Source organism: Thamnophis elegans, chromosome 3, assembly GCF_009769535.1.
Source record: "Thamnophis elegans isolate rThaEle1 chromosome 3, rThaEle1.pri, whole genome shotgun sequence".
Taxonomy (NCBI): Eukaryota; Metazoa; Chordata; class Lepidosauria; order Squamata; family Colubridae; genus Thamnophis; species Thamnophis elegans.
This window is the reverse complement of record NC_045543.1, coordinates 129,890,595-129,916,293: the sequence shown is the minus strand read 5'-3', so window position 1 is coordinate 129,916,293 and position 25,699 is coordinate 129,890,595. Positions and strand designations below refer to the sequence as shown.

The window sequence follows — 25,699 nt, the reverse complement described above, 5'->3', positions numbered from 1 at the left end:
CACCTTCGTTGCATAAGCTTATTAGAATACCAAAAGTTACCATCGGGGTATATTTTGCCTTATGAAAATATTATCCGGTTTTGTTTGAAATAATATCCCCCAAGTTTTTTCATTTTGTTTTTCAGCAAAAATTGCTTTCAAACTCCCCTTTTTTTTTTGCTGTTCAATGTTCTAGCATCTTCAAATGGAATAAACATTTTATTCTACAACTGATAAATGATGATCCTCATGGGATTACCAAATCTGATCTGTAGGAATCCAGATGATCACTTGATGGAAACAAGAGACTTTCAGTATCGCTTTGCTGCAATCAATGACTGTCTAGATTTTTGGAAAACCCAAAGAGCTTCCAAATTTCACCTTGATAGATACTGCGCTGCGCTGTGCTATGAATTTTGGGGGCGATTCAATCAGGTTGCATAAGTCAATGTAACCCTGAATTGCATCAAGAGAGGGATAGTATCATGATCAAGATCAAAGGAAGTAATAGTGCTGCATTATACCGTATTGGTGAGGCCACATTTGGAAAAATGTGTCCAGTTCTGGTTACCACAATACAGAAAAGATGCTGAGGCCATAGAAAGAGTGCCGAGAAGAGCAACAGATTATAAGAGGTCTGGAGGCTAAATCCTATTAATAGCTAAAGGAACTAGATGTGTTTAGCTTAACAAAAAGAAGACTGTGAGGAGACATAATAGCAGTCTTTCAATATTTGAAAAACTGCCATAGGGAAGAAGGTGTCCATTTATTCTCCATAGCATCTGAGGATAGGACAAGAAGTAATCCATGGAAGTTCATCAAAGAGAGATCCAACCTGGAAATAAGGAGGGATTTCCTGGCAGAGGGAACTATTAACCAGTGGAACAGCTTGCCTCCCAGAGTTCTAGGTGCTCCATCACTGGAGGTCTATGGAGATTCTCAGTCATCCAGGTCATGGTTGTCCCAAAGGCGTTTTGCAAGAGGAAACTGGACTTTCTGGCTCTTCTTTGAAGATGTTTCACTTCTCATCCAAGAAGCTTCTTCAGCTCTGACTAGTTGGTGAGGAATGGAAGGATTTATACTCCTTGAAGACAACTGGTCATTTGCATTCTTTTAGAAGGTCATTAAAGTAATCTGGAGATTTATCTGTATCATCAGGATCACCTGAGTGGTGCAAATGGGCGTGGAGCATTCTTGAAACTGTTAAAAGGATTGTGTTGCAGATTAGAGATAGATGATGTTGCATCCCATCTCCTCTGTTGAGAGAGAGGGCTGTTCAATTTTGACACAGATGGGCTCTTTGACTCCTCTTTCAAACCAGAGGTCCTCTCTGTCCAAAATATGGACTTTGTCAAATGCAGATAGACTGCCGAATCTAATCCTGATGGGTTTGTTCTCCTATGTTGCATTCATAAACGCATGGCACAACCTAGGAGAACAAATCCATGAAGACTAGATTCAGCAGTCCATCAACATTTAAAAGACAAAGGCCATGCTTTTGAAGACAGCAAAGTCCACATTTTGGACAGAGAGGACCTCTGGTTTGAAAGAGGGGTCAAAGAGTCCATCACTGGAAGTTTTTTTTAAAAAAACTGGACAACTATTTGTCTGAGATGGTATGAGGATTCCTGCCTTGCGAAGGGGGTTAGAAGACCTCCAAGGTCCCTTGTACACAAATGAGTAAATGTTGTAAAACTGCACAGATGACTCTTGTTTAACATACATCATAGTCAAAAGCACCTACACAGAAGATATTCATAAGGAGTGAAGCAGTGGTGGGTTTCTATTTTTTTCACTACCGGTTCGCTCGTGCGTGTGTCCGTGACACTTCTGTGTCGGGCGGGTGGGTGGGTGGAGCCTCCTGCCACTGCCACTGCCACTAGCGGTTCACCTGATCCGGGCCGAACCAGGAGCAACCCACCTCTAGAGTGAAGGGCAAATCCAGGTTAGAAGATTTAATGATCTGCATTATAGGATACAGAATGAATTATTCTATATTTCAAGGTAGGCTTTTATTCAGAAAATTGCAGAAGTCTGTGGCCCAGGTCTCTGGCAATTACTTAGAACATTGTAATCCGTAAACTATGGTTAGAAGTTCAAGGTAAATTTCAAATAAAATGAATTGTGGTTTATGCACTGGTTCTACCATTCCTTCAGTACTCCCAGAAAAGGCTGAGGGTTTTTTTCCGTCCTGGAGTGACCTCAATAGGTTGCTGATGGTGTGTGTATGCATTTTGCATTAGAATGTCTGAATTCAGGCAAATAATAAATTCTTAGAACCTCATCCAATAACAATTCCCATAATTCTTTGTTAAGAAGCTATGAAATCAATAATAGTTTACAGGGTACATATGGCCTGAATCTCTCATTATTCTATTCATAGATAGAGGAGAAATTGGGTGAAAAACACTTAACATAATTATAGTACTTCAAACTACAATTGCAGTACTATATACTTACTAGGAAATAAGTTCTACTGAATCCAGTGAATCATATTTCTGTGTAAAGAATGGTAAAATTAAAATTAAGTTTTATTGGAATTTATTTATAAGTAGAGATGCCTAAAGCTTTACTTTAAGGATTTGTAGAGTAAGAGAAAGGCTTGGGAAGAAGAGGATTGAGTATAAACAAGCAAGGAACATTATCCAATTTTCTTAAAATGTCAATAAATTAAGGTTTAAAATACTTCTTGCTTGAATGCTGTTGTGTAATCTAAATGTAAAACTTATAACTTGCCAGGATGCAAAGTTAAAGCAGCGGAAATGCTTCTTTCTAGTACTATAACAGAAATGAATAAAAATCATCTATACAGTGAATGTGGCTTATAAAGATGATTAAATTTAATTTACAAAAATTGCACTTAAGACTGAAACATAAAACCACAGATTTGCATGATGCACTTCTTACTGCATTGATACCATTGTGACCAATTACAATTACCATTGTGATTTTGGAATGGTTAATTATAGCTACCAAATCGGGTAAAGTTCTTCATATAGTTTGTAAACAGACATAGAAAACATGGCTTCTACTGTACAGCACAGTGGAGTTGCCATAGTAATGGCTTCACAGTACTCCACAAGGGAGCTCTCTCTGGTATGGGGAAAATCCAACATTAGAAATTAAGTTTGGTCCAGACATTTTCTCTCTATAAATACATACCTGGGCACTGCCTGGTTATCGGCTAGTATTATATATTTTATGCAGCCCAAGACAATTCCTCTCCATTCAATGCAGCCCAGGCAAGACAAATGGTTGGACAACTAAGCTCTAAAGTAGGTGTGTCAAACTCAAGGTCCCTGGGCCGGATCTAGCCCGCGGGGTGTTTAGAACTGGCCCACAGTACTGCCCAGGAAACTGTGAAGGACTGACCCACAGTGCTTCTGTCAACAAAAATGGAGCTCGGGAGGACCGTGTGCAGATTGTTGGGGGGCAATAGGCTGACTCTGTAACTGCTTAGAGAGGACTGTCTGTAAAGCAGTGTGAAGTGGTATATAAGTCTAAATGCTATTGCTGTTGCTATTGTATGTAGCCTGTATTGTGAGATTTGCTTTTTAGTGGCAAGCAGCCACCAAGGACTTGATTCTCCAGTCATTCAAGCGCAGGCTTCATCCTGTTTGACAAATATATTTGTTATTTATTATCTGTGTACCCTGCTGCAATCAATTCACTTCTCAGCAGAAAACAAATTGAAAATAAACAAGGTTAGCTTAAATAAAGAAATTTCATAGAAGGGGTGTCCAACTCAATTTCATTGAGGGCCGCATGAGGGCTGTGGTTGACCTCAGGTGGTGGGGGGGCTGACTGGGTGGGTGTGGCCAACTGGGTAGGCGTGGCCAGCTTGACACCACTCCCCAAATTGCTGGCATATTTCCTCTTTGCATTGAGTAGAACAGGCCAAAGTGATGCAGGCCGGCCCCTTACATTTTCCAGGATGGCCACATGTGTCAAATCCAACCATATTGTAGACTGGATGCCGCCTGCAGGCCTTGAGTTTGACACCACTGTTCTACAGCTTTTGTACATTGGCACTGCCACCTGCTGTAGCTTAGTGGCTTAGTGTTTTTGCTGCTGCCACCTGTCTTTGACGGGCATCCCTTTCCCTAACCTAGATGGGTAAGAGACTGACTTCCCTTATTGGTGATTAAAACTTAAAGAGTAATGTTACTATTCATGATCAGTATTAATATTTATATTATTATTTATGACTATATTACTTTATTATTATTATTATGATTGGTTGCACAGTCATCTAATTTTAAACTAAAACTGGCATTTTTTATACATCTATCGAGTACTTGCCCAGGACCTGCAATAGATAGATGATGTGTAATCATGTTAATAAAAAAAAAAATTCTTTTCAACCAAAACAACAAATTTGCAGTGGGAATAAACCTCTTCCATGACATTTCCATTATGCACTTACTATAAGAGAGTAATTTACCACTAAAAGTTTTTCGTAGTTTTTTTACTAATGCACATTTTAAATTCTGTTATCAAATTGGGGTTTGTATCTTATGACAAGCATGAAACTTAATAAAGATGATCTTCCATGTATAGTCTTTCTGATAATGTGTTTTGCAATCAAAGAGGGAAGTGTGTGTGTGTGTGTGTCTGTGTGTGTGTGTCTGTGTTCCTCCCTCCCTCCTTCTTTCCCTGCAGAAGTATTTTCCTTGTCAAATAGATAGATGTGGTTTCCACTTAATTTTAACTTCATTTAATTTGATCAATGGCAAAGCAGTTCTAGAAGTTTTATTTCAAATACCTGCAGGGCACAAGGTTGCCTATTCTAAGAACACTTAAAGGGAAAATAGATAGTGGTAAACTGGAAGAATCATACAATGTAAGTTTGCTTTTATACGGAGATTCGATGGCTTACTTGGCCACCTTTCCAATAATTTTCCAAACAATAATTGTTTTTGTTATAGTACAAAATGATCTTGACTCACTCCATTTACTGCCTAGAACTTATTATTGGGACTTTGGCTCTTTGAACTTAAGTCTCAACAACACAAATATACCTAATGAACTTTGGGTGAGAGCATGTTTATTGAAGTCTTGCAAACTTTGCCATAGCAACCAATGAGGCCAGAGTTGAAGGAAAGTAGGGAAAAAAACTTTAGTGGAAATTTCTTGAATTATGGGATCCAGTAATTTTCAATAATTCAAGCAAAGGTCAGAATAAATTACCCTGTTTGCACTGGGACCCTTTAGCCGAGTTCTATCATTAAATCTTTGGATTGAGTTACTTTTCTCCAAAAGTAGCACATTGTTTGAGATGTTCACATGATGCTCAGTTACACTGAGTTTCCTACAGGTTTTTTGTTTTGCTATTTTTACAAAACAAGGGTGTATTCAGGAGAAGAGAACCTCTTCAATCCTTTTGGCTGCACCAAATGAATGGTACCTGCATTACTCTTCCTGGTTGAAAAAACCAGCTTTGAAAAACATTTTCCTTTCTTTTCATCTGGAGGCAGTAGATTGATTAGAGCAGCTTTGCTCAGCTTGATCCTTTTCTTAGTAATTGAAATGGCAACTCCCAGAGATCTAAGACAATGAAGTCTCTGATGGTCTAACATGACCAGTTTTGGAGCTAGTGAATAATTGAAACATGTTAGCTGGGAAATGCTGGGAGTTGAGGTCCACACATCTTAAAGTTGCTGAAAGTAAGAAACACTCATTTAAACCAAAAGTCTAACATAGGGGCTTTTTTAAAAAAAATCCATGGGATAGGGTCTAGTTTAGACTCAGAACCAGTCACATCAGTGGTGGGATTAATTTTTTTTTACTACCGGTTCTGTGGGCGTGGCTTGTGGGTGTGACATAGCTTGGTGTGCGTGGCAGGGGAAGGATACTGTAACATCTCCATTCCCTCCCGATCAGATGGGACTCGGGAGGCAGAGAATAGATGGGGATGGGGCCAGTCCAGGGATGGGTTCCTGCCAGTTGTAACCTCATCTATAGAAGAGGTTCCACAAATCTACAGTGCCATTTAGAACTGGTTCCAGCTCCCTCCCCGGCCGTCCGCACATCATCAAGATGAAGAGCGAGAGGAGGAATTCTGGAAGTTGAAGTCCACAAGTCTTAAAGCTGTCAAGTTTGAACACTCCTGGAGTTTTTTTCTAAAGGGTTAGGGGTGCAACGGTCTTGTAACTTGACAGCTTTAAGACTTGCACACTTCAATGCCAGAGTTCCTGACCCAACATGACTGGAGGAGGAATTCTGGGAGTTGAAGTCCACAAGTCTTAAAGCTGTCAAGTTTGAACACCCCTGGGGTTTCTTTTTCTAAAGGGTTAGGGGTGCAAAGGTCTTGTAATTTGACAGCTTTAAGACTTGCACACTTCAATGCCAGAGTTCCTGACCCAACATGACTGGAGGAGGAATTCTGGGAGTTGAAGTCCACAAGTCTTAAAGCTGTCAAGTTTGAACACCCCTGGGGTTTCTTTTTCTAAAGGGTTAGGGGTGCAAAGGTCTTGTAATTTGACAGCTTTAAGACTTGCATACTTCAACGCCAGAGTTCCTGAGCCAACATTTTGGTTGCTAAACAAGAGCGTTGTTAAGTGAGTTTCACCACATTTTACAAGTTGGCCACTCCCACCCAGTCACATGGCTGGCAAGCCATTCCCACCCAGTCACATGACTGGCAAGCCACACCCACAAAGCAGGCCACACCTACAGAAGAGGTTCTAAACATTTTTGAAACCCACCACTGGGCCAGTCAGAGGTGGTATTTCCGAATTACTCAAAATTTCCGCTACCGGTTCTCTAGTCAGAACCGGTATGGGAACCTGCTGAATCAGAACCTACTGAATGCCACCTCTTTGTCACATGTTATACATGTTAGAACATGTAGCCATTAAAGACAATCCTGCTAAATAAGGACATTGAAGCCAGGCAGATGTAGCCAGGCAACTAATTTCCAGGTGTGGATTTCAATTTTTATATAAGAATGACTTTTACACAGAATAAAAGGTCAACAATTTGTTCAAGCCTTGATTTTAAAAGCCTGTTTTCAGTGACAGTTTCCCTATGCTGCACTTTATATCCTTTATTATTTACTGAAATAACTAATTTGACATCTGTCTGAATGCAGGTTCCTTTATTTCTGTTTTAATAAATCATGATTTAGGTCTTAAACTGTGGCTAATCTACTTTTTAAAAAATATAAATGATACAAATTTATAGTTGTCTTCTATGCATAAACCAACCTAATATTAATCAGTTTTTCCAATTTCACATATACAACTATTGTTGGTCAATTAAAGATATAGTAGATGGACTTCCAAATCCCTTGTGATTATGCTGGAGCAGAAGGGGGAGAAGCACACAAATGAGAGATATCAACAATTCATAGTTGATTAGAACTGTATTAGATAGAGACTATGAACTGTATTAACAATTCAGAGTTTATTAGAAGTGGGAGAAAGAAAGAGAAAGGCATCATTTGCCCAATAAACTATGAATTTCTTCCACTTTATACCTGAAATAACTTTGTGTCAAATTTCTGATATTAGATTAGAAAGAAATAATTTGAAGAATACATAGACATGCATAAGAACTGTGAGCAAGCTTAGTTAAATCTTTTATAGCATTTATTATCTACTATCATTTCTGTGCAATGTTTTCCACTGGAATTTTTTTTTTCCAGATAAAGAAGGATCTTCGTGGTAGAAACTGCAAAAACTGGAACCTTCAAAGGTTCTCTGTGAATAATGTGCTCTTGTAGATTTTGCACACAACATTGCTCAGTATTTGATATGCTATAATCTTCACATAAGCTAATATGTACTACATGAAGGTAAAGTACAGTGTAGTTGTGTCCTTTAATTTAGCCAATTATTTGGGTTTTTTAAAAAAATAAAACAACGTAAGAACTGCAGAATATCTCAGTCCCGCATATTATTTTCCTGGGGCTGTCCTATTAAGTTTCCAAGATGGCTACAACATCCCTAGATATACTCTTTGAGCCAATTCTCTTATTATTTCTTTAGCAGTGTTACAATCAAACCAGATTTTATCTGGTATTGCTTTCAGTCATAGGAAAACAATGTTATAAAGTAGCTACAGTTCACAATAACTACATGTAAATTACTTGGCCCAACTTTTGATTAAACCATCTGTAATCTTGTTTAGGATAGGATACATGGAATCTCATTCTGTATCCAATGGCACTTTTTGAAGCAACATAAATACTTGATTCGGCATAGAAACGAGAGGAATTTCCTGATCAAATTACTGGCATTTTTCAGTGCATGGAAGATTTAGTGAATCTTTATTGAAACTAGAGTGCCAGTTTAAATTCCTCTTCCCTCACACCCATCCCAAATCATGTGCACTCAGCTATCAATGGAACTTTTCATTCCTCTTTAATTTTGTCCTGCTCTTTGCTGGAACATGAAGAACAAAAAAACAAGATTTTGTCTTCAGTTCTGCTGAAATACCTAAGCCTGATGCCACTTCCATTTCAACTACAGCAGGGGTGTCAGACTTAGGCTGTCACGTCATCATCAGGTGAAGTATCAGGACTCCACCACCCTCTGCTAGACTGAGTGTGGGTGTGGCCAGCTTGTGACGCACCCAGCCCACGGACCAGGAGTTTGACACCCCTGAACTACAGCTTCATGTTTTGACAATGCCAAAGTTCATGACATTTTAAATCAGGCTAGATAAATAAAGAACTTAACCTTCCCTTCTTAAACACTTTGGTCTCAATAAAAAAATAACTTCTTTATGATGGGTGTTATATTAAAAACATTCTAAAACTTGTGACTGCTTACTACACAGTAAAACACTTGATTTTCAAATGTCAAATTGGGTCTTTCGTTTAGAAAAACTACAGAAATTAAGACTGAGCTAATGCCTGTCCTGTAATATTATACTGTACACCAGGTGGACTAAAAATGTTTGAGGCTAAAGTACTAATTCACTTCTCTTACAGCTTCTAAATATGTGCTTAAAAGAATGCAAACTTACAAAGTTACCACAAATTGTTCAGTCAGATTTCTTAAGGGAGCCATTTCTGATGACACAATATGTTCCATACTCAGGCATTTATAACTGTCTTGTTTGGCTCTGCAACCCAACAAGACAGACACAGGCTTCAGAGGATAATTCGAACTGTAGAAAAAACAATTACTACCAACCTGCCTTCCATTGAGGACCTGTACACCGCACAAGTCAAAAAGAGGGCTGTGAAAATATTTACAGACCCCTCACATCCTGGATATAAATTGTTTCAACTTCTACCCTCAAAACGATGCTATATAGGGCACTGCACACCAGAACAACTAGACACAAGGACAGTTTCCGCCCCAAATGCCATCACTCTGCTAAGCAACTAATTCCCACAACACTGTCAAATTATTTACTAAGACTGTATTACTATTATTCTTCTCATCCTTCCTAGTACCTATCTCTTCCCTTCACTTATGACTATAACTTCGTACGTTGCTTGTATCTTTACAATTTATATTGTTTATTTGTTTCCTAATATGATTTGATTGCTTATTAGCAACCAATGACTATCACTAAGTGTTGTATCTTATGATTCTTGATGAATGTATTTAATGTTCTTTTATGTACACTGAGACCATATGCATCAAAGACAAATTCCTTGTGTGTCCAATCACACGGCTGATGAATAATTCTATTCTATTCTATTCTATTCTATTCTATTTAGGGCAAGGCTGGATTGGCATCAATTAAAATTCAAATGCAGATAGCATTTACTTGCTATTGGCTTAAATTAATTTTCAATCTAAGTGATTTGGTTGTTTTGCCTTTTTTCCCCTTCTTCATCCCTGACAAGTAATAATTAAAAATGTTCCACTCCTGCAACCTAAAATTCATTAAAATAAAGTCATGGCTGCTTCATTTTTAACAAAATTCTCCCTGCAGCCATTCTTCTTCTTCATCTTGAATATACATTAACATGTCTTTGATGTTGAGCGTTTATTTTTTAAGGAGGTCATCAGAGACTGTTTGCTTATTAGAAATCACAGGTAAAATTACACCTGCATCAATTTCAGTTTGTAGATAGCCCTCTTGGGGATGAAATTCTGAATAGCTTTGTATGAGGCAGATTTCCTACAAAATGTATAACAGACCTCCCCAACCTTTTAAATCTGTGTTGTACATGTACAATTCTATAGAGACATGGGTGAAAACTTGTCACATTATATAGGTTTAGGGAGAAAATACTATGTTAGGTGACATTTGGAAGATTTTAATATGCAATGAATATAAAACTAAGGCTGCTGTTAAATTCACAACTCACTGCCTTCATTCCTGAGCTATCAATATCTTTTTATTGCAGATTCCTCCCCCCGCCCCCTTGAAGGTTGTTAGAAATGAACATCTTGAAAAGGCGAAGGAAAAATATGGTGAGACTTAGTTATGAGCCAATCCTGTCTGTGAATTCCCTATGAAAAGAAAAAAATAATTGCTGTTTTTTCCCCTCAGAATATTTTACATGTGAATTAAATTGATTTTAAATACTGTCCTCATTAAGTATGACAATCATAGCCTTACAATACAAGAATAAAGATTTGTGGGGGAAGTGGCTGTTTTGAATATCTTTCAACAATTAATAAATATCTAAGTTCATTCAACATATTGGATGATGATGATCCTGAATCAATCTAAGGTAGGACGAAGGCCTCTCCATTGAAGTTTATGGACTGTAATCTACCACATTTATCCATTGTGGATTAATCTAGAGATTGTATGTCTTTTGACTTTCTGGTCTAGATTGAAAGAGAGGCACAAAGAATCAGAACCACATGTTAATTTCTAGTGAAGCTGATTTAGTGCTCACGCCTATACACAAGAATCTACTCAACTAATGGTCAAATTGGTATTATATAAGAGTTAACAGAATTCAAGAAAGATTGGATTTGTACTGCTTGTGAGAACGTAATGACTCACGGTTGATTCCTGTCTTCACTCTGTTCCCAGGCTTTGTCTGTTATTCTTGTAGACCCTTTACTGGTCCAAACTCACTCAATTGCCTTTCACGCCTAGAGGAATTGTCTCACTTCTAGTTCAGCACCTTAACCACTATAGTACATTATGCAGGCTCTGTCATAATAATTTACAAAAGTGATTTATTTTTTAAGTTAATCATAAGTTTTATATTAGTAGAATGGTACAGGTTTCATTTTTCTTCTTCCATTGGATCCTGAAATAAACACATTTGTTTTTATATATGTAGAGAATGAGAGATATGTCCTTAATCATTTTTTTTCCCCTTCCCTTTCCTGGGATGAAAGAAAAGACAAGAAAAGGGGGTGCTAAGGTACATATAAACCAAACATTTAATCTATTTCTCAGTCACATGGGACTGGATTGGAGCCATGTAGGAGAAGTGAAACAATAAAGACAATAAATGCCCTTAAGGCCAGTCACACGGAAGGGAAGCAGCGGGAGGGGGGCAGGGAAGCCTTTACGCAACTTAATAATTATGAAAAAATACTGAACCAATTTCTCCAGTTCTCTGGGTACTATGAGGACAGAATTATGACTCTTCTGTCCTACAGAGACTTACCCTTCTGATTTTCACAGCCAACATGTGCATTGAATTTTCATGCTTCTTTATTGATGGGATTAAAAGCAAACTAGGAACTTGCGCAACTGTTTTCAATACTTTTAAAAACCCAGAGGGCTGTTGGAAGAAACCTGCTAGATCACCTAGGTCTTCTTGGCCTTATATCAGGGGTGAAATTCAGCAGGTTCTGACAGGTTCGGGAGAAACAGTAGCAGAAATTTTGAGTAGTTCGGAGAACCAGCAAATGCCACCTCTGGCTGGCCCCAGAGTGGTGTGGGAATGTGGATTTTGCAGTATCCTTCTCCTGCCACAGTCAACAAGCCATGGCCACAGAACAGGGGTGGGTTCCAGCGTCTGTTACTGCTGGTTCATTCAGGGACGTGCTTTGAGTGTGTGCGAGCTTGATGCATGCTATGCGCGCATGTGCAGTCGTGAAAAATTTGTGCTGCCAATAGAACCGGGTCGTGGCCGGGCAAGTTACTTCTTACTCAGCAGAACTGGTCCTAACCAGTAGGAACCCATCTCTTCTACAGAACCGGTAGTAAAAAAATTGAATTTCACCACTGCCCCATATGTTTCTGTTTGTTATTTGTTTCTGATTTTCTGGATCAGCTTCTGCCTTCCAGTGACTTATTTACTTCTTTTATTTATTCAATTCACATGGCTACTTGTCTCAAGCATATAACTCTACTCAGCTAACTGAGCATTTAAAAAATTCTCTGACAGCTGCTTGCAATTCCCATCTGAGACTGCCTTCTCCTCTGGCTGTCTTAAAAAGCCACATCAATGTTGTCAGTTCTCACTGCTGTTGGTGGGTTTTTATTAAAGGAAAATAAACAATAGGAAAGTATTCATGTAGTGGCCTGAAGAAATGCATTTTGTGTTTGATGATTATTCCTCCTGAGAGTTATAGCACATAAACCAAAGACAAATTAGCCAAGTACAAGCTCATATTTTGATTAATGTCTTAGGTTTAACTCAGATTTGTTCACTGCTTGGGGGGGGGCGGGGAGGGGGGATAAAGTTAGAGGGATGAAGCCTCTAACTAAAAGCCATCAAGGTACAACCTAGAGAAACTGGTGGTGGGGCAAAAACAAACCCCCCCTTTTACTGGTAATTTCTTCAAACAATATGGGAATGTATGTACGTGTGTGTATGCGTTTGTGTTTGTACTAGAGACAATTTTAGGCTAATGACTCTATGTCTCCAGTAATACCTGCAACTCCAGAGTAGGATTCGTCCCATGAAAATACCTCCTCTTGCATGGCTTGTATTTCCAATTCAACTTAAATCATTAAATAGCGTTTGGAGAGGAAAGGCAACAGAAAGTACTAATGCTGTATCTATTTACCTGTAATAATTGCCACTTGAAATGTGTAAAACATCGTTCTGAGCAGGCATGCCCAGACGGAGACAGTTAATTATTTATATCAGGAGTAGGTCATACATTGCCCATTGCCCACTGACATCCTCTTGTCTACTTTAGGTCCACCTAATCTAAATCTTTTAATCGAATTGATTAAATGAAAAGCTGGTTATGCTGCAATGCAAACCCCTGGCTCAGGCTTCCCTGGACTTGTGCTACAGAGAGTCCTCGATTTACGACCATAACTGAGCCCAAACTTTCTGTTGCTAAGCGAGACATTTGCTAAGTGAGTTCTGTTTCATTTTACAACTTTTCTTGTGCCAGTGCTTTAGTGAATCCCTGCAGTTGTTAAGTGAAACTGGCTTCCCCACTGACTTTGCTTGTCAGTAAAAGATCTTTACATGATCCAGGGACATTTATACAACCGTCATAAATATGAACCCATTGCCGAGCATCCAGATTTGGGTCACATGGCAATGAGGATAGTGCAGTTGTCATGTGTGAACAATGGTCATAAGTCATTTTTTTTCAGTGATGTAACTTTGAACAGTCACTAAATGAACTGTCATAAGTCATGGACTGCCTAGACTTCTCTGTGGTGGCTATTCAGACATTCTGCTGTCAGTAATGTAAATATCCCAAAGGTGCTTTTTCAAGAGGCAACTGGACTTTCTAGTTTTTTCCTTGAAGATATTTTGCTTCTCATCCAAGAAGCTTCTTCAGCTCTGACTGGGAGTATAAAACCTTCCATTCCCCACTATCCAGTCAGAGCTGAAGAAGCTTCTTGGATGAGAAGCAAAAGGTCTTCAAAGAAAAACCGGAAAGTCCAGTTGCCTCTTGAAAAAGCACCTTTGGGACAACCATGACCTGGATGACTGAGAATCTCCATAGACAATGAAACCGCTGGGCGAGATCATTCGGAGGCACGGGATAAAATACCACCAATATGCGGACGATACGCAACTGTATCTGTCCGCCCCATGCCAACTCAATGAAGCGGTGGACGTGATGAACCAGGGTCTTGAGGCCGTTAAGAACTGGATGAGCGCTAACAAACTGGTACTCAACCCGGACAAGACCGAGTGGCTGTTGTGTTTCCCTCCCAAAAATTTGGCCAATGTTCCAACACTTAGGCTGGGGGGGTCAAATTTTATACCCCTCAGATAGGGTCCGCAACTTAGGAGTCCTCCTGGATCCACAGCTGACTTTTGACCACCAGTTGTCGGCTGTGACCAGGGGGGCATTTGCCCAGGTTCGCCTGGTCCGTCAGTTGCGGCCCTACCTAAACCGGGAGGCCCTCGCAACAGTCACTCGAGCCCTTGTGATCTCTAGGCTGGAATACTGCAATGGGCTCTACATGGGGTTGCCCTTAAAGTGCATCCGGCGATTGCAGTTAGTCCAGAATGCAGCCGCGCGAGTGATAGTGGGCGCACCGCGGTTCGCCCACGTTACACCCATCCTCCGCGAGCTGCACTGGCTACCTGTCGATCTCCGGGTGCGCTTCAGGGTATTGATGACCACCTTTAAAGCACTCCATGGTAGTGGATCTGGGTACTTGAGAGACCGCCTTCTGCCGATCACCTCCCTCCGACCGATTAGATCGCACAGACTGGGCCTCCTCCGCACTCCATCTGCCAGTCAATGTCGACTGGCGACTACACGGAGGAGAGCCTTTTCTGTTGCAGCTCCGACCCTGTGGAACGACCTCCCCATCGAGATCCGTACCCTCACCACCATCCAGACCTTCCGCACAGCCCTCAAGACCTGGCTCTCCCATCAGGTCTGGGGATAGGTTCCCAATTTACCTGCCCGAGTGTTGACTGTTGAATGCAAGTTGTGTTTTTATTATTTTCTTTCTTTTGTTCACATATTGTTTGTCTTTGATATTGCACCCCCTTCCCTTTGATTGTAAGCCGCCCTGAGTCCCCTCAGGGAAAAGGGCGGCCTATAAACCTTAATAAAATGACTAAAAAAATGACTAAAATGCATTGTAAAAAGACTGAATGCTTATTGTAATAATTATTGTAATATAACTTTTAAAGTCATATTCATTTTCACTTTTGGTATTTTCAACTGCTACTGGAAGTTGTCTTTCTTTCTTTCTTTCTTTCTTTCTTTCTTTCTTTCTTTCTTTCTTTCTTTCTTTCTTTCTTTCTTCTTTCTTTATAAAATTTATATGCTGCCCAATCCCGAAGGACTCTGGGAGAACTCAAAGTTGAAAGAGGTCAAATGAACATATTATACAGACGTTAGGCGTTATAGGTACCCAGATATCTTCTTTGCACTCTTCTCTTGGTCTATGATTAACTCATTTGTTTCCTTATTCAAGTCCTAAAACCAAGAAAAGTCTTTTTACTCTGGGAACAGATAGTCTCTTTAGCTCTTGTCCTAATGGTCTACTGAGAAGTAGGTGGAGAAAGGCTAACCAGTTCAGAACATGGGAGGGTCTATTGTACTCAGTGACCTTCATTTACATAACTGGAAGACTATACATTAACAGACCATCCCCCAAGCAAAGGTTTTCCCCAAAATGAAACATGAAAATTCTCCCTAGTTATCATGACAGCTGGAATGGAGCCGAGAGATTATCTAATCCAACTTTACTTAATGAGGTGCCCTATACAATACAGTTTGTACAGAAGTTAATCCTTGAACAGAAAACAATACCGAGTGTGTTCCAACTTGAACTTTCTAATGGACTAGAAGAAGGATTCAAGCTGTTCACGGCTAAAATATTTCCAGAAGATTTCAACATAACTTTGGAAGAGGTTTATGCAGACAATTGTTTCAAATTTCAGTTGGAGTTTGCCTTTCATTCATTCCCATTTTGGGTAGCAATTTATTCTTGCTATCAACCCTATACGTTGGTGAGCTTCTCTTGTGATTTATTAAAGAAATGTGTCAGGTAGTTTTAATTGTCATAAAGGTAAAGGTTCCTCTTGCACATATGTGCTAGTTCTTCCTGACTCTAGGGGGCGGTGCTCATCTCCATTTTAAAGCCAAAGAGCCAGCGCTGTCCAAGGACATTCTCCGTGGTCATTTGGCCGGCATGACTAAATGCCAAAGATGCACAGAACGCTGTTACCTTCCCACCAAAGGTGGTTCCTATTTTTCTACTTGCATTTTTACATGCTTCCGAACTGCTAGGTTGGCAGAAACTGGGACAAGCAACGGGAGCTCACTCCGTTATGCGGCGCTAGGGATTCGAACTGCCAAACTGCCGACCTTTCTGATCGACAAGCTCAGTGTCTTATCCACGGAGCCATCTTAATTGTCATAGGAGATGTTACAAAAGCTCAGAAAGATATTGTAGTATTAGAAGAGAACAAATTAAAACACCACCATTTGTGGTGGAATAGAGAACACTTTCATCTGCCATCTGGCCCTCCATTTCTAAGCAGTGCAGTGGCAGATTCAGGAATTCCCTATATACTAGAAAACAGTTTATTTTACTGCTATTACAGCTACTGTGGTAGCGTGGAATAACGTAAAGTAGTCCTCAGTGTATAACAGTTCATTTAGTGACCGTTTGAAGTTTCAACAGATTGAAAAAAGTAACCTATGACCATTTTTCACACTTACAACAGTTGGAGCATTCCCATGGTCATGATCAAAATCTAGACGCTTGGCAACTGACTCATATGGCAACTTTCTGACAAGCAACATCAACGGGGAAGCCAGATTCACTTAACATCCGTGTTAATCACTTAACCACTGCAGTGATTCACTTAACAACAACTGTGGCTAGGATTGTCGTAAAATGGGTCAAAATCCACTTATCAACTGCCTTGCTTAGTGTCAGAAATTTGGGGCAAAAATGTGGTTGTAAGTCGAGGATTACCTCTGTATATTAGTTATGGATCGATGGTGGATTCTATGGAATAGTTTATGGGAAAATCTGCTCTACAAAAGGACAACCATCCTATACTACGGGGATGGTGAACCTTTTTGACATCAACTGCTGAAAAAAGGTCATGCAGAAATGGCACACGTGCACGCGCGCTCTCATCGGGGCCACATTCCGGAAAAGCTGAACTGCTGGATTCTAGTGCGCATGCGTGCCCGATGATCAGCTGGCCAGTGGTGCATGTGCAGGCCAGTTTTTGGCATTGCCACGTGTGTGAAGGACAGCTGATCATCACGCATGCATGTGCGCCAGAAACCCGGAAGACAAACAGGCAAGGCCACGTGTGCCGGGCGACATGGCTTCTCATGCCACTTTGAGCATGCGTGCCACAGGGTCGCCATCACAGCTATAGTATTTCCTGTACGCCACTGCCAGAAACGCCCTCTCTCCAGGATAGACACAGTTGCAAGCTCCTGGCTGCTGCTTCTCTCAAAGTTAGTACCTTTTCTTTAATCACTTCCCGCTTCCAAAACAGTCTTTCTTTGCCTGGCCAGTATTCAGATGTTTCCGTCTGAGCCTTTGAGTCGATGCTGACTCCTGGACACTGCCTGGACCACTCCCTGAAATTTTCTTGGCGAGACTTCAGAAGTTGTTTGCCAGCCGGCATTACGGTCACATTTGAGAATCAAAGATTTCGTCTCAATTCTGTTTCGGAGGCTCGAGATTTCTACTATAAGACTTTGAAGGCGGGACTTCCTGACTCACTTGGAAAAGAGGAAAGACAAGCCGAAGGAGAAGGCAAGCAGCAGACCACAGGGTTGCAAGATGGAGGGGGTAGCTCTCCCTCTCTCGGAGAAGCAGAAGAGCGGAGATCGAGGATTTAGACATTCCAAAATATTCGCCAAAGTTGTGGATTGAATGGGGGTTTGCGATCTCTCTCCGGTAGAAAAAGCGGAATTGGATATTGGTGGTGTGATATTGGGACTGAATTATGTGGATGCTGAATGTATATTTCACGGGACTTGTATGTCTGAACTTTAATTTAAACTGTCCAGGACTCTAAAATGAAGAGAGTGGAGATGGTAACCTTACTGAACTTTAGTTTGGGAGGAGGGAGCCGGGTAACACGGGATAGGTGGAGGGGGAGCGAAAGCCTGATCAGAGTATTTCGAGTTAAAAGGTAAACTGACTTTTGTGTGAATTATTGTTTGAAAATAAGGTTAAGAAAGATTATTTGGAGGGACTATGGGAAATAGTGGTAAACATCAGAGAAGCAAGGGACGAGGGTAAAATGCATGCGGAATGATTTACGTTGTTTAAATCCTATTAGAAGGGAAAGCTTGATGAGATTATTTTAAGATAGAATGCAAACTGATTCTTGTGTAAAGTATTATTTGAATATGTGGAATGATTCACGCTGCTTAAATCTTACTAGAAGGGAAAGTTTGGTGAGATTATTCTGAGCTAGATTGTAAACTGATGTTTGCACAAATTTGTATAAATTTTTATTTGAATATAAGGTTATAACCTCTACAGGAGGTTGGGGTAAATAACAAAGAAGCAAGGGACGAGAATAAAATACATATAGAATGATTTATACTGTTTAAACATAAATGAAGATGGGGGGCTGAGCTTAATACAAAGAGTCTTTTTTTCTCTTTTTTTTCTTTTCTTTTCCTTTTTATAATTTGTAAATTCTTTTTATCTATTTTTTTATATTACTTTTATCTTTAATTCACACGATCATAAGATACTTTAGAAGGGGTTTGACAGAGGGCAGTGCCAGGTGTGGGCCCTGGGAAGTCGGGGGGACTAGGGATGGGGATCTACGGGGGGTGGGTGGGTGGGTGCTAATATAGTTTCAATAAGAAGAAGAATGCACTTGTATACGGTTGTTCTTTCTTTTTTTCTTTTCTTTCTTTATATTTTTTTCCTTGGTTTATTTTATTTTTTATTTTTTATTATATTATAGTTCAATATTAATAAATAAGAGTTGAATAAAGGAACACACCAAGGGGAGAGGTAGAGGGAAAGAGGAGGGAGGAGTAAGGAAGGAGTAAGGGGAATGTAAGGAGGGCGTAAGGGGAATGCTAGGAGGAAGGGGAGAAAGGAAGGTTTGAGGGGAAAGGGAAGTAGGGAAGGGGAGTGTTAGAGGGAGGAAAGGAAAGTTGGAGGTGGAAGATGGGGTGTATGGAGGATGGAAGTGTCAGGTGGGGTTGTGAATGATGATGAGTTGTGTTTTCTTTTTTATTTTATTTTATTTCTTTTCTTATAGCAAATATTCAGTATATAAGTGACTGTAAAATGGAATGTGAAAATGAATAAAATATATATATATATATAAAAAAAGAAGTTGTTTGCCATCGCTGCCTTCTTCCTAGGGCTGAGAGAGAGGGGGACTGGCCTATCTGTCAACAAGTACTTCAGCTTCAACTGCAATAATAATACATGGGCAAACAATCATTTCATTTCATTTCATTTCATTTTATTAAAATTTATAGGCCGCCCTTTTCCCTGAGGGGACTCAGGGCGGCTTACAATCAATCAAAGGGAAGGGGGTGCACTATCGAAGACAAACAATATGTGAACAAAAGAAAGAAAATAATAAAAACACAACTTGCATTCAACAGTCAACACTCGGGCGGGTAAATTGGGAACGTATCCCCAGACCTGATGGGAGAGCCAGGTCTTGAGGGCTGTGCGGAAGGTCTGGATGGTGGTGAGGGTGCGAATCTCGACGGGGAGGTCGTTCCACAGGGTCGGAGCTGCAACAGAAAAGGCTCTCCTCCGTGTAGTCGCCAGTCGATACAAACTCAAGATAAACCGCTTCATGATTGCAGAAAATACGACTTCAGCAACTGAGTGGTCAATGCCTGGAATGCTCTACCTGACTTGTTGTTACATCCTCAAACCTCCACAGCTTCAACCTTAAATTGTCTACCGTGAACCTCGCCCCGTTCCTAAGAGGTCTGTAAGGGAGGTACATAAGCGCACCAGTTTGCCTACCGCCCCTGTCCTACTGTCCCCATTTGTTTGTACTCATTTCCTTGTTCATGTCTATGTTTATACCTGTTAACTTGTACATGTTTGACAAAATAAATAAATAAAAATAAATAAATAAAGGTAACTGAGCTGGGTTTGTATCCAAGGCAAGACTAAAACTCCCGGTCTTCTTGTTTCCAGCTTATTGCCTTATTACCACTACACCATACTAGCTCTTGATTAAAAAGAGGGATTACTTAATTAAAATACCAGCTTTGAAGTCAAGCTCTAAATTGTATTGTAGCTGTATAACTGGATCTTATTGTGAATAAGCTTTAGGCATTATCAACTCAGCTTGCCAACACAGTCCTAAGTTAGAAACCGTGAATATATAACTAGTTTTGATATAGTTATAGGGCCAAATTATGCATGTTTCTATTATCTCTAGCTATGTGCCAATTAACAGTGCTTCTAATGAGGAAATAGAGTACTTCTATTCAGTCAAATACTGGATGCAGAAATCACAGCAGCCCAAATGACTGAATAATTGGGCAGTTCAATGCCCAAAATGGCTACAATGACTGTAAAGATATAGAATAGAATGGGCAGATATAACCTATTCAAAAATGCAAGTAGAGATTACAGTACCGTAGTTCTATTAAATCTGATATACTATGAGCAAACACACTTTTTAGTCATAAAACTCAGCATAGATACTTAAAAAAAAATAGACCCTGTACTGATTAGATAGAAATTTTTGAAATTCTGTTTCTGACAGTCAAAGTTTTAGGGGAGTAAGTATTATCACTCACCAAGCTTTAGCATACGCTAGACTAAAAGCAAATAGAATTAGTTATAGAGCTTACAGAATTAAATGACTCAATTAATTAAACAACCTGAAGTACTCAGATATTGCTGAGAAAGAAATCTCTTTCAAAAGAATTGTGCAAATAATCTGAACGTAGGTGGGTCATTCTAGAGACCTACTAGTCTAAAGTGGAATATCTTATTTATAGTATAGCAATCAAGATGAAACATGCAAAGAACTCGATAAATGCAAAAAAAAAATATCAAAGGAAATCTATTATGCTTAGCAAAGACCAACCTATGGCCAAAAATGTGTCTAGTTTAGTTAAAAACTAAAGGTGGCGCAGTGGTTAAATGCAGCACTGCAGGCTACTTCAGCTGACTGCAGTTCTGCAGTTCGGCGGTTCAAATCTCACCGGCTCAGGGTTGACTCAGCCTTCCATCCTTCCGAGGTGGGTAAAATGAGGACCCAGATTGTTGTTGGGGGCAATATGCTGACTCTGTAAACCGCTTAGAGAGTGCTGAAAGCCCTATGAAGTGGTATATAAGTCTAACTGCTATTGCTATAAAAATAAAATTAGACAATATCAGAAATTATATGCCAATAAAAAGTGGCAGAATTAAAACACGGGGAAAAAAACTGATTTAAAAAAAATCTATATTTCAAGGAAATTTATGGAAAGAATATTTGCCAGTGAACTCCTGTCTGAAAAGGGTAAAAAATTAGAGAAAAGCCAGCTGGATTTAAAAATGGTCCTGAATGCACTGATCAAATCTTTGTAATGCTATCTACTGGAATTGGGTTTTGAATTTGGTCAAAAAACAACCCTCTATACCATTTGTTGGTTTCAAAGGATCATTTCATAGTGTGGACAATGACAGGATTTGGCAATGCTTCGGGCAGACAAGATACCACATAAAGTACACCAAATCCCAAGCCCTTTGTCAGATTACAAGCTGTCAAAGTAGATCATACAGAGCAGGGTGGGTTCCTACCGACGTTGGTACTGGTTCGCTTTGTGTGTGCTGCGTACGTGTGTACCGTTCACTGTAAATTGTTCTGCGCATGCGCGAAGAATGTGAAAAACTACTAAAAAACATGCCGGCAACGGCAGCGGCGACCGAGGAACCAGTTAGAGAGTGTGGCCAGCCTGGATCGCTGCCGGTTCTGTGACCAAGGCCAAAATGACCGGTTCGCTTGAACCGGTACGAACCAGCAGCAACCCACCTCTGATAAAGATACTGGAATCAAGATTTCTCCATCTTACCTGATGTATGTCAAGGTGGCATTTGTCTTATCCCTTTTAATCAATATAGGCCTGGTTTGTATTTTGGGAAAAGTTACTGGCAATGTTACATAAAGATTTGGTTTAATACATGGATTTAACATTTATTAATGATGTGGCCGTCCTAATTGTCAGTCAGGAAGATCTGCAAGAAATGATTAGTCATATCACAATTAAAACTGACAAAATTCAGTTATGAGTAATTCCCAGTGAAACCAAGTATCATCTGATTCCACCTGACTTTCCAATGATGCCACAAAAATAGGAAACTAAATAACAGGACAAGTGATTATTTTACATACCTCAGAATTGAAGTAAGAAGAAGTAGTGTAGGACACAAGAAGTGACATCTTGCTTGAAGTGAGCATCCAATGTCCTTTTCTCTTTCTGGAAACAAAAAAGATACAAGATAGTATTATTGTAGTCTGAATAAACCATGCGACAGAATCAACTACGACTATGAAATGAGGCCAGGGAGATTGAAGACCATAAAAAAACTATATGCTTTTGATCATTGATATAAAATTTTAAATAATCTGAAAATGAAGATGTCTGCAGAAAAGTAACATAGTAGCCATTTCAGACAATAACAATCAGATGATGGTAATAGTTTGACCAAGTGTTGAGAATATTGACAACTGACCACCCAAGCTGACATCCACCAGTTTCAATAAATCCAGATAGAAACAGTCCTGTGGTGGGGTTTAGTATAATGAAAATACTCATTCTGTCATGGCCCAGGGCCCAGACTCAGACCCTAAAGAAGCTGCTCCAGCTGAACCAATGGAATGTCAGTCTTATGAGATACCAAGCCAGGAATCTCCTGAGGCCAATCAAACACAGGGACCATCAGAACAACTAGTGTAGTCAGATGATGACATAAGACCTCTAAGCCCTCAGACTCAATGTGTACTGTGGAGGGCAGGGCAAATATGCTCAGTGAGGCTCCTTGCCAAGGAAGGGAGTAACCCTCTTAATTAAAGACATGTGTTTCTGTTAGAAGCAGGTGTCTGATTTCCTGTTCCAGTGCATTATCCCTTGTGAAACAATGATATTGAACTGACTGATAAACCTGACTTGGCTCTCTGAATTTTGGACTGGATTTTGACTACTTTTCTGCATGTTCCTGTTGAAAGCAAAAAGTACTTAGGTAAACTTTATTCCCAAGAAACTCTGTTGATGTACATTTTTCCCCTTGTCTATTATCTGCTCAGCCTTGAAAAATTGTGATTCCTACTTAGTAGCTGAGTGGGTGTGAGTTTGAAATCTGAAATAAGCACATTTAAAAGAAGTAGAAGATATGGTATTGAAGCCTCTAAATTTTATTAGGAAAGAATAGAATAGAAGCTGGCACTGAAAAATGTGACTTATGACCATTTTTCACAGTTACGGCCTTTGCAGCATCTGCAGCATCATGTGATCAAAATTCAAACGGTTGGCAACTGGTTCATATTTATGACCGTTGCTGTGTCCCAAGGTCATGTGATCACCTTTTGCGGCCTTCCAACAAGCCGTCAATGGGGAAGACAGATTCACTTAACAACAGGATTACTAACTTAACAACTGCAGTGATTCACATAACAACCATGGCAGGAAAGGTAGTAACATGGGCAAAATTCACTTAACAAATACCTTAACAATAGAAGTTTGGGGTTAGTCGAGGACTCCCTATATGGAACGCATTTAGTTGTTTAAGAATCATATTATCAAATGGCTATGGTAGAATGAACCTTGGAGGTTTTCTAGTCCAACCTTTTGACCGAGGTAGGAGTCTTTATACCATCCCAGAGAAATGGTTCAATCTTTTCTTGAAAACCTCCAGTTTTGGAGCACCCACAACTCCAAGAGGGAAGTTGTTCCATTGATTGATCATTCCCATTGCCAGAAAATTCCTCGTTTCCAGTTGGATCTCCTCTTGTCCTGCCCTCAGATGGTATGAAGAATATTGGTTGACTGCTATCATATCTCCCTAAGCCTTTTCTTTGTTAGACTAAACATACCTAATTCCCTTAGCCTTTCATCATACAATTTAGCCTCCAGATATCTTATTATTTTTACTGCTTTTATTACTGTTTTTCTCTGCACACGTCTTATATAGCCTCAACATTTCCTTTTTGTATCTCGGAGATCAGAACTGTACACAATATTCCAAATATGGCCTCACTAGTGCAGTACAGAGCAGTGCTATCACCTCCTGTGATCTTCATACCGTCCCTCTGTTGATGCAACCTAGGACATGGTTGGCTTTTTTGGCAGCTGCAACCACACCGTTGACTCACACTTAAGCAGTGGTCCACTAGGACACTTAGTTCCTTCTTTACAGGCACTCCTGTTGTGCTAGCAACTGCCTGTCTTGATCTTGCACGTCTGGTTTTTCCTTCCTAAGTGCACAAGTTTACTTTCCTAACCACTGAAATGCATCTTGTTAGATAAACTGAGATATCTGCTGCTCCTCCAACTTTCCTCTGACTGCATTCTATGCCAAGGTTCATTTTTCTCTATTGAAATGTACAATCTAATAAACCGGACTGTGTAGAAGAAAACCAAAAATGCTAAAATAAGAACGACATTTAGTGTTATTTGCTATCTTCAGTGAGAACAACAATCCATGTGAACAATGCAAATAACTACACCATTTCATGGCATTCATTGGGAAATGCAAAGGGTTAGAAATTGCTCTTGGGAAATCACTAATAAGACGTTCTGTTATAAAGTCTTACACACATTAATTATCTGAAATACCATAATAGGGTGTTGTAGTAGTACATCTGAGGTAATGAGAAGATACTGTGAAGTGAAACCAACTTTGCAAAGAAACCTGGGAAGATAAGGTTGCTTTCTGAATGTTTGAAACTCTATGTGAATCGGGAAGTTTAAAAAAATACAATCCTAAATTGCATTTACTAGACAATAGTTATCCGAAAGTGAGAGAATTTTAAAGAGAATGTAGATATAAAGATAAGACGTCCCAGATGCATTAACTTGACAGGATAATTGTACTTAACATTCATTGAACTCAACAGCTATTTTGATAATAAAGTTTGAAAGACGGAAATGTAATAATTTGGGAAATAACATCTCTTATCTCCTCTTTATGATTACCTGTCAAAGATGAATTATTAAATAAATAGCAAAATGAGAAGACTAACTAGTCAGAGTCTAAAGGGGCATTTCCTTCTGCAAAGCAACATTTCAAGCCTTCTTGCCTTTCTGTCTCAGATTAATAATAAGTAAGAAATCGTTAGCACATTAGTGATTTGGACATTAACATATATTCCATTCTTTAGACAATTTTTGATTCTACCTAAAAGGTAAAAGGTAACGGTTCCCCTCGCACATGTATGCTAGTCGTTCCTGACTCTAGGCGGCAGTGTTCATCTCCGTTTCAAAGCCAAAGAGCCAGCGCTGTCCGAAGACATCTCCATGGGCATGTGGCTGGCATGACTAAATGCTGAAGGCGCACGGAACGCTGTTATCTTCCCACCAAAGGTGATCCCTATTTTCCTACTTGCATTTTTACATGCTTTCGAACTGCTCGGTTGGCAGAAGCTGGGACAAGTAACAGAAGCTCACTCCGTTCCGGATCGGCAGTTCGGTGGATTCGAACCACCGAACTGCCGACCTTGCTGATTCACAAGCTCAGCCTCTTATCCACTGAGCCACCACGATCCTACCTAGCCATCTCCAAATGTTCTGGGACTACAACATTCTGCCCAGCACATGAAAGATGCCAGCTTGGGGATGATTTCATCCTCTGACATACAGGTAGTCCTCAACTTTCAATAGTTCATTTAGTGACTGATTGAAGTTACATTGGCACTAAAATAAATTATTTGGTTGAAACAGTTTTCACTGAGCTCTGACAAACCATCTGCTTGAGTTTCGAA

General features: G+C 39.8%; 1 protein-coding gene across 3 annotated transcripts in view; it reads right to left on the bottom strand.

Moving 5' to 3' along the window:
• The window catches only part of PRLR (prolactin receptor), a 100,073-nt gene that overhangs the window by 36,224 nt on the left and 38,150 nt on the right, over nucleotides 1–25,699 (bottom strand). For 2 of the 3 annotated variants that reach the window (XM_032214761.1, XM_032214759.1), the window contains one exon: nucleotides 22,115–22,199. The gene's annotated coding sequence lies outside the window, so the exon portion shown is untranslated. Of the gene's footprint in view, nucleotides 1–2,439; nucleotides 2,478–22,114; nucleotides 22,200–25,699 lie in introns of all 3 variants that reach the window. The other variant, XM_032214760.1, reaches the window with a different exon arrangement.